The following is a 13927-nucleotide window of genomic DNA, read 5'->3' on the forward strand; positions in this document are numbered from 1 at the left end:
CTCGAGCAGGTAAGACGTATGTCGCTTTGGTCTCCGAGTTTTCATCGCAAACGTCGAGAATATTTATTGTTGTGTGGGTCGGACGCCTTGTTTCTACACGGGCTATCCTCGCATTGTGTGTGTGTAAACAGCGACCAACGAATTTGATCCTAGACCCGTAAATATTTGCTTTTGTAATACTTTGTTATGTTTGAATGTTAAAGTTTACAACGTTGTGATGATAAAAATGTGAAAATTACAATACGGTCAAGATGATAAGACACATCAAGATGGTACTCGGGATCTGATGATGGAGCCAGAAGGTGGTCACCAGTACCAGTGAACCATGTAAGTAAACGACTTCGTGTTTAGGCTCGTTGGGTTCGTCTCAACAAGACCTTTGACAAGAGGTGGTACTCAGGGTCTGATGATGGAGCCAGATGGTGGTCACCAGTACCAATGAACCATATAACTAAACCCAGAGATGGGGAAATCGTAATCGATTCCGGATTACACGATTACTTGATTTTACTTTGTAATCTGACACTACTGGGTGTCAGATTACTTGTAATGTAATCAAGTGAAACGGTAAATTACCATTACATGTAAAGGAATCACTAATCATCTATACAATCATTACTATCACTACATAGTATAAAACAAAGTCACTTTTTCTGTCCCTATGTCCCTATGTCCCTATGTCCCTTTGTATGCTTAAATCTTTGAAACTACGCAACGGATTTTGATGCGGTTTTTTTTAATAGATAGAGTGATTCAAGAGGAAGGTTTATATGTACACCGTGTTTCCGGTATCACTCAAAACCTCAGACACCCCAACTGATTTTTATTTTTTCAAACGTGTCTAGAGTGTTCATCTTTTAATCTGATGATTATTATTTTTTTAAATTGAATTTTTCATTTTCTGTACAGCTCTACTCGACTTTTAACTCTACACTCAATAAAATAATTGCTAGCTACCATCATAAACCTTCAAACTATTTATTTGTGTACGTTACTGCAACGACATAAGGTTTAACAATAGACAGCTATGTCACTGTAAAGCACTTAAGCTTTGTCACAGTAAACTTCAAATTGGACAGGTAATCGCAGTAAGCAAATTTAAACCTAACATTCAAAATGACAAGGTTGTAATTTGGTTGGAGTTCAATTTGTTATGACTTATGATAAACATTAAAAGTAAACTGACACACAACGTCAAATTCGTAGCGGAAAAAATAATCGTCCACGTAACCAGCCATTATTAATACCCCTAAATACTGAAAAAGGTATACAACCTCTAGCAATGTGATATGCACAATGTTGTATTACGAATTAGTAGAATGGGCACGTAAAAAATAACTAATAATACAAATTAAAACAAAAAATACTACCCCCATCAAGATATAGCTCAATCGATTCTACTCTCGATTCTGAACAAACGGTTTTCAGGTTTTTAGTGTTAAGTGAAACACGGTGTATAATAACATCCATAAAATAGTGGAGAAGTACTGTTATTTTTGAGGCTTCTTATGTGATGTCGTAAATAATTACATGCGGGTAGATTATATTTATTTGTCTACCCCGAACATTTATATAAATTAATATCGGGTAGTTTTGTGTTGTTTACATCTCCGGTGACATTTTGCTGGGACGTCAGTCTTCCGCGACCACGGCCAGTGCAACCTTGCCGAAACGTTGGGAAAAAAGGTAAAAATAATGTTAATTAATCGCTTTCGACCTGTATGTGACTTTAAATATGTGTACAAAGCGCGAGAACTTAGTGTTATCTTGATAAGGGATAGGGATAGCGATAGGGATAGCGATAGGGATAGCGACAGCCATAGCGTTAGCGATAGCGATAGGGATAGAGATAGGGATACGGATACGGATACGGATACGGAAACGGATACGGATACGGATAATATGGGTATCGTTAGAGGGATACGGATAATCGGTCGGCGGTCTCTTACAATCAAAGTGCTCTAAGACGATCGTTGTTTGCTTGCTTGAAGATTACGTTTGCGATAAGTATAAGCAAAATGTAAAAAATTGTAAGGGATAATAGAAAAAAGTACTTTTTACCCACCGATCATATAGTGTCGAAATACGGGCTATGTGGGATGTTTATAAAGGTTTCCCCAGCGTATATAGAATTACCTACGCTGTGGTCGATGTGTAATATTTCTACAATCATTGCAAGCAAAAGTATTATGTGCAATCGAAATAATCGCAGATAAATATACCAGAGAAACCTAAGGATCCAAATGAAAATCTTAATGAATACTTTTATTACGCGGGCGAAGCCGCGGGTAAAAGCTAGTTACCAATAATTCGGAATCATAGTCGATTCAAAATAACTGAAATTATTGACTTGATTACTTTCAGATAGTACTAGAATATGTAGTACCTCAGATGACTGTCACTTTGACACAAAAGTCATCATGGGTGTCGTAAAATAGGTTTTAGGGGGTGCTGATTCCAAAATTAATGACCAATGTGGAATCTGACATTGCTGACTGTCACTTTGACACAAAAGTCGTCATGGGTGTCGTAAAATAGGTTTTAGGGGGTGCTGATTCCAAAATTAATGACCAATGTTCAATCTGACATTGCTGACTGTCACTCTGACACAAAAGTCGTCATGGGTGTCGTAAAATAGGTTTTAGGGGGTGCTGATTACAAAATGAATGACCAATTTGGAATCTGACATTGCTGACTGTCACTTTGACACAAAAGTCGTCATGGGTGTCGTAAAATAGGTTTTAGGGGGTGCTGATTCCAAAATTAATGACCAATGTGGAATCTGACATTGCTGACTGTCACTTTGACACAAAAGTCGTCATGGGTGTCGTAAAATAGGTTTTAGGAGGTGCTGATTCCAAAATTAATGACCAATGTTCAATCTGACATTGCTGACTGTCACTCTGACACAAAAGTCGTCATGGGTGTCGTAAAATAGGTTTTAGTGGGTGCTGATTCCAAAATTAATGACCAATTTGGAATCTGACATTGCTGACTGTCACTTTGACACAAAAGTCGTCATGGGTGTCGTAAAATAGGTTTTAGGGGTGCTGATTCCAAAATTAATGACCAATGTTCAATCTGACATTGCTGACTGTCACTCTGACACAAAAGTCGTCATGGGTGTCGTAAAATAGGTTTTAGGGGTGCTGATTCCAAAATTAATGACCAATGTTCAATCTGACATTTCTGACTGTCACTTTGACACAAAAGTCGTCATGGGTGTCGTAAAATAGGTTTTAGGGGGTGCTGATTCCAAAATTAGTGACCCATGTGGAATCTGACATTGCTGACTGTCACTTTGACACAAAAGTCGTCATGGGTGTCGTAAAATAGGTTTTAGGGGGTGCTGATTCCAAAATTAATGACCAATGTTCAATCTGACATTTCTGACTGTCACTTTGACACAAAAGTCGTCATGGGTGTCGTAAAATAGGTTTTAGGGGGTGCTGATTCCAAAATTAGTGACCAATTTGGAATCTGACATTGCTGACTGTCACTTTGACACAAAAGTCGTCATGGGTGTCGTCAAATACTGCCGTCCTAAGGTAAAAGGCAGCTATTCGACATTTTGCCGAAATTGACTTATTGTAATATTCGTAATGTACAGGTTAAGCTGCATCGACCACTTTTTTCCGTTTTTCGATATGTTGTCTAGTTTCCGAGAAAATTTCTCTAAAAAGGCAGTATTTGCACTAATTTTCCAAGATTTCCTAGCCAAAAAAGCAGCTATTTAACAAAACTAAGCTAAATCAGCGTATATGCAGATATACGTTTTTTTACGCTCTGGTTAGGTTGACATGTTATCCAGTATTACTAGCCTAAAAGTACGTAAAAGTGAAAAACTAGGCTAAAAATACGTACAAGACGTTATACGTAGTTTTAGCGTAGGATTTTGATCAATTTTTTAAACTGATACTAGTCTAAAAAAGTGTATATACATTTTTTCTGTAAAAAATGTCAAATACGTCATTTAAGCCTAGTATCGCTCGATTGTTTTACAACACAATATTAGTCTATAAAAACGAATAAGTGTTATACGTTCTTCTTATTTTGTATGGGTGTCATATTAAACGTAAAAAAATTTTTAAAATGGGTGAAAATGCTGCAAACTAGCCTATAAAACAGTATATGCTCCAACCTTTGTCAATCCACCCGCCAGCCGAAAGATACTTTATGCTATGGAAAAGCCATCAGTGACGAGCTGCGAGCACCGGCGCAGCTTGTGGCTGACAGTACGAGAGCGCAGCTGGCTTTTTGCGCGCGAAATATTGATCGAAACCAAATGAAGTTAGGAAAAATACTGAATGATTGCATTTTTGATACGTTTTAACAATAATATTCGATATACAAACATTTAACTCGATTTTCAGATATTATTGCTCGAAAGCAAATACGTCTTTTTAGCGTAGTTTGCGGTGGGAAAGTTGTTCGTATGTAGTTTTTTTTTTGCAGCAAACACTATATGAGGTATATTAATATTCCACGGTTTAAGTATTTAACGTTATCCTTTTTGGTTTAATTTACAGTAAAACAAGTAAATAATTTGCAATTAATGAATGAGAACGTTAGAGATGAATGTTGATATAGAGAGGGAGGGGTAAATCCAAACAACGATGAATGGATTATGTGAAATAGGATATTAGAGAGAAAGATACGAGTGTTGAGATGACGAAAGAGGAGAATGAAAGAGGAAGACCTGTTCTACCTACCCCACATAAAATGAGATAAGGGTATGAGGAATAAGAAGGAGAAGTATTGGCAGTAGTCTACATTTTCAACTATGTTTTATTTTACAAACATGGAATATTAATATGAATATAATAGGAAATTGAATATGAAAATAACCATATTTTTGATAACCAGTATCAAAAAGCATAGGCATGTTCGTGTGAAAGTTAGGCCTATATAATAAACTTACGGGGTCATCTGCCACTGTTTCCAGAAAATCCATTAAATGACTATTTTGTTGTAGTCGAATTCAATTATAACTAATTATTTTGATTGACTTTGATTTTGATACTCTCTATAAACTTTTGGATCGCAATTTTTGTATTGTAACATTGTTGAAGATTTTTATGGTTACTAATCCAGTCATTTCTGAATTGCTCGATGTTATCTGTTTCTTAGCTTAATTCATTTCAGGGTACTTCGACGGATTTAATGTTTTCGCAACAAACTCGACATCATTCTCTTGATACCAGACCGGTACTTGGCGAGCGTAGTGAAAAGCAGCTTAATCGGACCAGAAGAATATTTGATCCCTGCACTTTCATATCGATACCTTTGGGTTCAATTGGCGTAAAGGACAAAATGCAGGTTTTCAGGAGAAGCAAAAAACAACTTTTTTTTTAGAAAAATGTTTATATCTTTTTTGTTTTTTGACCTATATTAGTGACGTATATAGAAAAATATGTAGATTTTTAGTGTGCTTAACCTAGTGTAGCAACTGTAGTGATAAACTAAACGGTTTAGAAGTTAGATGGTTGTAAAGGACACGTCAAAATGCTATGAACGTCCTTTACACCCACGATTTTTTTGAACAATTAGAGTTGATAGGGTCGTAAATGACGGTCTTAGATGATTTTTATACAAATTCGGGGAGTAAATGTAAGCGGAATGGTACAAATGGCAACTGTTTTTAGCTTAGTTTACACTTGAGAAACTTGAAAAATGTATCAAAACGTAGTTAATATGGCATAGAATAGCCACAATAGTGTTACAGTGTATATTTATCTAAATATTTAGCAAAGACAAAGAACAAGATTATTTTATATCCAGTTTTGCAATAAAGAAACAACATTTGCTTAAAAACTATATAATATTTTGGAAAGTTATTATTTTAGTACTCGCCGCTGTCTCAATAAGTTACGTATTCAGTATTTAATTCTAGCAGGGAAACGCTTTCGTAGTTTAAGTAAATATAAAAACACTAATGGTAATCACGTAAACTTTAATCAGCAACTGTGAACAGTAGACTATATTAATACGATAGTAATTTTAAGTCTAAAGTAGAAAGAAGTTCTAAGAATAACTAAGAATTAAGTACCTATTTATAAACGCAAGTTAGGACGCGTATACAAACTGTGACCAACTAATAAATAATAGTAACTGTAGTCAAGACTACCTACTATGTTGATTCATATTTTTGATAATTTTAAAACAGAAGATTGTTATTTAGTCTTAAACCAGTTAAATAAGAATAATCTTAATTATAAGTTCAATCCTAGGATTACAATTAAAATGCAGTCTGGTGCAATACGCAAGAGCGATAAAGATATATAGCTACGAAATAGATATTATCGTGAGCGTTTGTGCATTTGGGTACGTACCCTGATTACCATAGTGTTTTTTTTAATTACCTACATCTCGCCGCAGTATAATAATACTACGAAAGCGTTTCCCTGCTAGAATTAAAGGCTGAATGCGTAACCTACTGACTAGTAATGTAGAAATTGCAGAACATTCCCAAAAAGCGGAAACATTCTTGAGAATGTTCGCAGAACATTCCCGCAACATGCAATTTATTATTTAAACAAGAGAATATATGTACTTGAAATAATGTTTAAATGGGCATAATATAAAACTATATGTTATTATATGTATAATATTGTCTATTACAGTTAGCTATTTTGTTGATAAGTGATAAGTTACCTAAATTCTCACTATAAGTTGCTTAAATTCTCACTATACTTCAGGGAACATTTCGACTTTCAGACTTCACAGTTTTAGTCCTGACTTTTTTAAATTAGGTACCGAACTATTATTTCTTGATGCCTGTTTTTGGTCATGCCAATATATGTATATACAAAAAAAAAACAAACAAAATAAAAAAAAAAGATCGCTGTCATGATCGAACCTGAGAACATCGGCATACGAAGCCAGCGCACTACCACGGGACTACGTCTTGACTTGCTGAGTTCGACGAAATTATGGTATAAACTACGAAGTTACTAAGTATTCTGATAAATTCTCGTTCTCGAGAACATTCTCAGAAGTTACCGAAAATTCTCATTAGGAATGTTCAGCAACTTTGGAAACTTTAAGCAAATATTGTTTCTTTATTACAAAACTGGATATAAAATAGTCTTGTTCTTTTTTGTTGCTAAGATAGCTTAGATAAATAATACACTGCATTAAACTAATGTAGCTATTCTATGCCATATTAAGTACGTTTTGATACATTTTTCCAATTTTTAATTGTAAACTTAGCACAACATTTGTACCATTTCGGTTACAATTACGCCCCGAATTTGTATAAAAATCATCTAAGACCGTCATTTACGACCCTATCAAATCATAGGTGTAAAGGACGTTAATAGCATTTTGACGTGTCCTTTACAACCATCTATCTTCTAAATCGTTTAGTTTATCACTACGGTTGCTACACTAGGTTAAAGATACTCGTAATCTGCATATTTTTCTTATACACGTCACAAATATAGGTCAATAAAACAAAAAAAGTGGATTTATCTTTCTCTTGGAAACCTGCATTATATGTCCTTTACGACAATTGAACCCAAAGATATCGATTACAGTTGCGGATAAAAGATTTTTAGTGCTGGTCGTAAAGGACGAAGAACAAAAAAACTTGTCCTTTACGCCCAACTTTACCACACTACTATAGAAAGTGATCCTTAAAAAGTAAGGGCTTAAAGGGCAACAATATATATCAAGGTGACTTACGACTATATTTTTATTTGTAGATTTCCTTTACGACACAAATAATAATTTATAATTAATGACTTGACATTTACGCCCATTCAGAAAAGCTATTTTTGCAAGTCCATAGTAGACAATCTTGGTCGTAAAGGCAACTTTTTAAGAGATATCGAAATTTTAACTACACAGATCGATAGCGCTTGAAATTCTGAACAAAACTGTATATATAACTCATTTTCGCCAAAATGTCCTTTACGCCAATTGAACCCAGAGGTATCGAATTATACTTATTCTTGTAAATCTAGGAATGTAAGTTTCCTTAAACAAAAAACGAATGGACAAATTGCTTGCCAAACCACTTTTTGCCCAAATTTTTCGCAAAAAATCATTTTATCGTAGGTATTTGAAACCTATCAGAGGTTGAGGTACCTCTTGGTCGTTTAACTTCCGAGCTCGAGTTTTGACGGGAGATTCCTGAGTTTGGATGCGTTTTGGATGTATGTGTTTCATGTATATAACCAGCCGCAGTGAATGACGCTCTTTAGCTTACTGAACTATTGCTACATATTCGCACAATCTCTAATATAAATTGGTAAAATTGTTTTTTGTTTGCAAACTGTTCGTCACATAATAATTATATTATCTTTTTCTCTAAATTTTTTTATAGAAAAGAGCCAGGTTTTTTGGAGCGACCATGAAATTCTTCTAAACTGTATGTATAATTCATGCGAAACCATTTGGTAGTAGGTAGTGTAAACTGCTTTCTAACTCACATCTTGTGCGGCCAATTTCATAGTCATCCAAATCCTTTGCAGATAGATTGGTCACAATTAAAACCCGTTGTTGTTCTACCTCTCATCTTGGCATTAAAATTACATAATTATAATTTATTTTGCCTCCAATTCTCAGAAGTGACGCGATAGATTGACATATGACATATGATATAAAAATTGACCTTTTTTCAAAGCAAAATAACAAATTGACCTTTTTTTATCATTACTTACTAACTTGTTTCCATTAGCAACGTAAGAAAGTTTCCACAAAACTCCGAATTAGTACACGTATGTTTAGTATACAGACGGCACTCTTATCATCTAGGCTTTGAGGAAAAATGACGATTAGATACTAATAATTGACTACTTACTGACTAATTTAAAAGAGCAGGTATTATTGTGTACTGTAAAAGTTTATTATATTATATTTATCACTATCCAAAAAGAATCGATAGATCTAGTTTTTTTTAAGTAAATAGGGACAGAATGGCGTTTTCTTGTTTCTTTAATACATACGTTTTTAAACGACGTATTTGCATTTTGTTCCAATTTCTTCCAAATATACTAATCTATAAAGCCGTATATACGATTTTTTTGATAGTATGCGTTCTTTTAGACTAGCAGTACAGTCGAAAATCTGGAAAACTCACTAGGATACTAATTAAAAAGGCCGAATAACTACGATACTGCCTTTAACTTAAAATCTCGAGTGCTAGATGGGCATTGTTGCTAAGCAATAAGATAGTATGTGATTATATACGGCGTTATAGCCTAGTTTAAGAGAAAATCCTAGATTAGAACACCGTATAAAGCATGTTTTACCGCTTTCTTGACTAGTAATATCTACCATTTTTGAAGCTTAATACTATGCAAAAAGGCTTTTATCGAATTAAAAAAAAACCAGTCGCTCTACAAACACACAAATAATGTCTAAAATAAGTAAACACTTATACCTACTATATACAAAAAGAAATAATGAAAAAAGTTAATCCGTTTTGTAGAAATTCAAAAAAGAAGGTTTTTTGCGATTATCTCAAAACTAGCTTTTGTCGAATAGCTGCTTTTTACCTTAGGACGGCAGAATAGGTATCCGGAGGTGTTTGAAAACTAATGACCAATTTGGAATCTGACACTGTTGACTGTCACTTTGACACAAAAGTGATCATGGGTGTCTTCAAATAGGTTTTCATGGGTACTGATCTCAATATTAATGATCAATTTGGAATCTGACATTGCTGACTGTCACTTTGACATAAAAGTCGTTATGGGTGTCGTCAAATAGGTTTCCAGGGGTACTGTGCAATGTCAGGTTCCAAATCGGTCATTACTTTTTAAATTATTTCATTAATTTTGGAATCAGTACCCCCTAAAAACTATTTGACTACACCCATGATTCCTTTTGTGTCAAAATGACAATTAGCACTGTGAGATTCCAAAATAGTCGTTAATTTTGGAATCAGCACCTCCGGAAACCTTTTTGACGACACCCATGACGACTTTTGTGTCAAAGTGACAGTCAGCAATGTCAAGATTCCAAATCGGTCATTAATTTTCAAATCAGCACCTCCGGAAACCTATTTGACGACACCCATGATGACTTTTGTGTCAAAGTGACAGTCAGCAATGTTAGATTCCACATTGGTCATTATTTTTGGAATCAGCACCCCTAAAACCTATTTTACGACACCCATGATGACTTTTGTGTCAAAGTGGCAGTCAGCAATGTTAGATTCCACATTGGTCATTATTTTTGGAATCAGCACCCCTAAAACCAATTTTACGATACCCATGACGACTTTTGTGTCAAAGTGACAGTCAGCAATGTCAGATTCCACATTGTTCATTAATTTTGGAATCAGCACCCCCGCAAACCTATTTGACGACACCCATGACGACTTTTGTGTCAAAGTGACAGTCAGCAATGTCAGATTCCACATTGGTCATTAATTTTGGAATCAGCACCCCCTAAAACCAATTTTACGACACCCATGACGACTTTTGTGTCAAAGTGACAGTCAGCAATGTCAGATTCCACATTGTTCATTAATTTTGGAATCAGCACCCCCGCAAACCTATTTGACGACACCCATGACGACTTTTGTGTCAAAGTGACAGTCAGCAATGTCAGATTCCACATTGGTCATTAATTTTGGAATCAGCACCCCCTAAAACCTATTTTACGATACCCATGACGACTTTTGTGTCAAAGTGACAGTCAGCAATGTCAGATTCCACATTGTTCATTAATTTTGGAATCAGCACCCCCGCAAACCTATTTGACGACACCCATGACGACTTTTGTGTCAAAGTGACAGTCAGCAATGTCAGATTCCACATTGGTCATTAATTTTGGAATCAGCACCCCCTAAAACCTATTTTACGACACCCATGATGACTTTTGTGTCAAAGTGACAGTCAGCAATGTCAGATTCCAAATCGGTCATTAATTTTTAAATCAGCACACCCGAAAACCTATACTCGTGGTATATGCACTTGAAATGTGAAAGTGAAAATGCTAGAATGACATGTAAACCACGAAGTTGTATAGTCATATTGTTCATTGGTATTGGTGACCACCATCTGGCTCCATCATCAGACCCTGAGCACCATCTTGAAGTAATTAGAATTGTATTTGTCTTATTTTATCATCATATTAATATATACTTTACTCTAATACTTATCATATAACAAAAGCAAATATTTGGGATGGGATCTACTTTTATAATTATTACTTTAATTTTTTAAATAAATTTTAACATAATTGATATTATTTCGCGCTATATTCTCGTATTTTCGTACAAAATAATGTTTATTAGAAACCAAAAGTTTATATCAAGATAGTAGATTGTGGTTGTTATCAAAATTCCATAGAAAGGATCAAGATTGTTTTGTCCATTATTGTAGTGCGAGCGAGTGATAAGACGTGCTAGAAAGGGTCGGCATATTGGGCTCGCGCGGCGGGTAAAATACCTAATTTCGCCCGACGCCGAAATGTTATAACGCTCTTAAAAAAAATAAGAGCGAGTGATTTACCAACAAAATTTCTACTCGCGCGAATATCTTGGTGTCATCATCCTCCTTGCATTATTCCGGCATTTGCCACGGATCATGGAAGCCTGGGGTCCGCTTTGACAACTTATCCCAAGATTTGACGTAGGCACTAGTTTTACGAAAGCGACTGCCGATCTTTCAACCCGAATATTTTTGTGTATTAATTATTATTTATTTGCGATGTATATTAGTGCTAGTGGTTATGTAAATTTCAAGACAATTTAATTTATGTAGGTATATTGACCAAATGACTTTTCCCATTGGGAATGACTTTATCTAAGGGTTCGTGTGACTCTTATACTGTAAAAGTTGTGAAGATTTACGAGCAATATTTTACTTCATACTAAGTTTAAGGTTTAAATTAACCTTTAGGTTAGTTATGGCCTAGTCATTATTTGTGAGATCGCTTTCATGTTTATGTTATTAGACAGACTATCTAAAAGTAATTACCTTCTTACTTAATTATTTTTCACTCATAAGCTACTGTAACAGCTTGTTTTGTTGCTGAACTTTTGTTGATGAAGGTAACAAACACTTGATAATAAAAAACGAGATGTTTCATAATGTTGCCTGGCAGTATTGACTTTTAAATTATGACGTTTTATTCGGACGTGTTTAACCTTTTTTTGTCAGCCTAATTGAGTGTCCCAATGCTGGGCAAAGGCCTCTCTCCTGGCTCTCCATGACTCCCGATTCTCCGTTTCCTCCGGCCAGTTCTTTAACAATGTGTCAAGATCGTTTCGCCATTTTGCCTGGGCCTGCCCGGCCCACGCTTGTGATTAACCTTAGATGTTATCTTTACAAAATCTTAACCTCATATGAAATATTTTATTAATCAATTTAAAATTATCATGATGACACGACACACTCATTGTATAAAATATCGAGCGCCGTCTTAGCGGCCCCGCATTCGCGTTCTCAATTTAAAATCCGTTCGGGGAACACGAAAAGATAACAAAAATTTCCGCGCCATTCCGGAGAAGGACACACGACCCGTTGTTTGAATTCAGAACGCTTTCGGCGAACGCAAACTTACGTTTTACAGTTTTCAAAACGATACCGTTGACGTGCAAGTTCGGAGGCGCCTTGTTTTGTGTTATATTTTTGAATGTTTTGTTGTTTTTGAGTGGCAAATGTAAAGTTGTAGCGAATTTGAAGGAAGATGTTTGGATGTTGACACTTATATCGCACCTCGGACAATGGTGATCAAATATATGAAATAGGCGCGTTCCTATGCACACACCACACAGTCTAAGCTCGTGTAGGTGAACGCGTACCATGCTTGACTAACTCAGCTTTCAGACAAAAAACTAAATCTAAATCGGTTCATCCGTTCGGGAGCTACGATGCCACAGACAGACACACACACAGACAAACAGACAGACACGTCAAACCTATAATACCCCGTCTTATTTGCGTCGGGCGTTAAAAAAACGTCGCAATCATAAAAAACTCATTATAATAAACATTCCTCAAAAATGTCACTTTCCACATGTACCAAAACTTTAAACAGCGTCTTGGCCTATATTTTTCCATTTTCAGTGCCATAATTACCCGCAAGGGCCCGTTTCAGCGAGTTGCTGAAATTCGTAATTACGGATAGTGCAATTTTCAGGCCGGCTGGAGGGCTTGAGAGCCCCGAAATGGGGCTGAAAGAAAGGCTGGCTTTTTCGTTTGATGACCGATTTTAGAAATTTACAGGAACAGAAAGTTTTGCAAGTACTTAGTTAAGCAGAACAGGTATGAGATAGCAGAAATATGTAAACTTTAAAATTTATGAAATAAAACTAGTGATGTGCAAGTTGCGGAAACTTACCAAAAAAATCTAAAATTTCTAGAAAAATTCACGAAACTTTCACGAAAAATAATGGGAATATAAATTTATGAAATGGAAAGTTTCGGTCCATACAAAGTATGGAAAGTTTCCGAAGTTTTCCTGTGTGAAAATTTCAGAACTTTGGAAACTTTCCGTCGGCACATCAGTAAATAAAACTATGGAAACGGATTAAATCACGCTATCGAGTGAAGTAATACAATACGTGTAAGTGTGTCATAAAGGAAAGTGAGTTTGGCACACTTATGACAAACTTACCCGTATATATTGACCTTATAACGTGAAAAACAAATGAGACTCTTCTGTATCATAAAAAATACCTAAACATCGTCAAAGGTTCTTGTTTCAAAGCACATTTATGCCTATTCAATATGTGAGCGATTCGCCGCATCTGAGCGCAGCGAGCGGTGTTAATATCAAAAATGTCCGCCGCGCGCGCCCATCGCCGAATCACAGACACAACAAACGGCGAGACGCAGGATGTACTGACTGCAAAAAAAGACAGGATTATATTGAAATAAATAAAATATACGGTACCTATAGGTACACTGGCACAACAATATTGTAATATAAAGATTGCATTACCATTTACAGAAATGTGACGTTA

At 35.6% G+C, this 13927-nt stretch overlaps 1 protein-coding gene across 4 annotated transcripts in view; it reads left to right on the forward strand.

The window, feature by feature from the left end:
• Nucleotides 1-13927, forward strand: part of LOC125238454 (mushroom body large-type Kenyon cell-specific protein 1) — a 327977-nt gene that overhangs the window by 19355 nt on the left and 294695 nt on the right. The window lies entirely within an intron of this gene.

Source organism: Leguminivora glycinivorella, chromosome 23, assembly GCF_023078275.1.
Source record: "Leguminivora glycinivorella isolate SPB_JAAS2020 chromosome 23, LegGlyc_1.1, whole genome shotgun sequence".
Lineage (NCBI taxonomy): Eukaryota > Metazoa > Arthropoda > Insecta > Lepidoptera > Tortricidae > Leguminivora > Leguminivora glycinivorella.